Source organism: Austrofundulus limnaeus, unplaced genomic scaffold, assembly GCF_001266775.1.
Source record: "Austrofundulus limnaeus strain Quisiro unplaced genomic scaffold, Austrofundulus_limnaeus-1.0 Scaffold1866, whole genome shotgun sequence".
NCBI classification, from domain to species: domain Eukaryota; kingdom Metazoa; phylum Chordata; class Actinopteri; order Cyprinodontiformes; family Rivulidae; genus Austrofundulus; species Austrofundulus limnaeus.
The window spans coordinates 17,829-19,497 of NW_013954268.1; positions in this window are offsets into that span (position 1 = coordinate 17,829).

The window sequence follows — 1,669 nt, forward strand, 5'->3', positions numbered from 1 at the left end:
GGGTGAGAAGAACCGGAGGGGTGGGAGGGGACGAAGGAAGTGATGCAGCATCGGGCGCTGAAGATCAGAAGAGAGGGTCTGTCGGGTCGAAATCACTCCATCTMTTTAAACGGAGTGGATCACAGATGATGAGAGTAAGCCGTAGTGACTTTCGGTCCCCCCCTGGAACAGGTTGCACTGCTCATCCACTCAGGATCAACTTTAAGTGACTGACATCACCYCGTGAGAACAAGGAAGTATGTTTGACCTTTGCTCATGTCTTACAAAGCAGACGGATGTTCCTTCTGTCAATTTTATACAACTCAAAAAGTTTTGAAAATGTGCAACGCGTGTCTGGCATGCTTGTGAAACTTACTGAGTTACGTAGTGATATTTCTACAAATGTTTAAGGAATCAGTAGCTATTTTACCATTAATGTSCTTTTAGGCATAATTTGTGGGTGGATTGGGGGGGTTGTGACCCCCACAATAATTTGATCCAGTGAATATAACCCTCCTATAAAGACACAATTTGCTCAAACAATAGAAATTAACTGGTTAAGTACACAGATGTAACTCCCTTGTCTTTAGGTAACTTTGATCTGATTAAAAATGTATGATGTCATATCTATGCATGTTTAAGCATTATTGCTGAAAATGACATGCAAGGTTTTAGAGCGTAACCCCTCCAAAAGCCCTTGGCTTTTGGATTGTTTTAGTTGTAACTCAAGAGGAAAAGGACATGGCATTATGAGATAAGGCAGTTAAAAGATTAAACCTAAATTTATTTAAAAAGCATACTGCCTATATGTCAGAGTGTTAAACTAAGCTCATCTTATGTTTAGAAACAAGTAAACTGTTTTGCAGCTGAAGGTGATAACAGAACACTTTAAAATTAAAATGTAAAGCTACTGTATAGTGGCACTGCTCTCCTCATCTCATTCATCTAACAAAGAAAACTGAGTAAAAATAGCTGTTTGTAACTCAAGTTGCATTGCCAAAATCACATGATAGTTAAATAAAAATCAATGAAATTCCAAGACTCAAAAAATGCAAATAACCATTCACCCACACTACATAAAAAGCATTGTTTCAAAGGCCTTCCAATGTGAAAAACGAAGTAAGAAAATCAAGAGAAAGCAACACAGATAGAAAAATTAAGTGCTAATGAAGTCACAGGAAGCAGTAGGAGGGTGAGAGGGGTACACGGGGGCAAATTAACCTTTTTAATTGGAGAGTGGTAGCCCTCTTTGGACTCTGCAGTTGGATCCAGAGAGCTGACAGATGATGAGAGGGAAATGGCAGACCTATTACAGGCAATCTGGCCCTGCTACTTGGCAGACGACTGCAGTACCAGAGCCTGGGGAGAACAGGGCATGTCCAGCACAGAGAGCGCTCTCTGCCAGACCYCTCACTGGAGGAGCTCGCCTCAATAAAGGTATAAATACATAATGGTTATCCTGGCACTTTGAACTGCAGGGTAAAGGGTTGTCATATGGAATCCTGGTTTTTTATGTGATAACAAAATACCCAGTCAAAGAGAAGTTTTTTTAATGAAAGGGAGGGAGGGAGGACCAGTCTGACAGGTATGAGAGGAGAGAAGAGAACAGGGCCAAAAACATGGTGTGTGTGTGTGTGTGTGTGCGTGTGTGTGTGTGTGTGTGTGTGTGTGTGTGTGTGTGTGTGTGTGT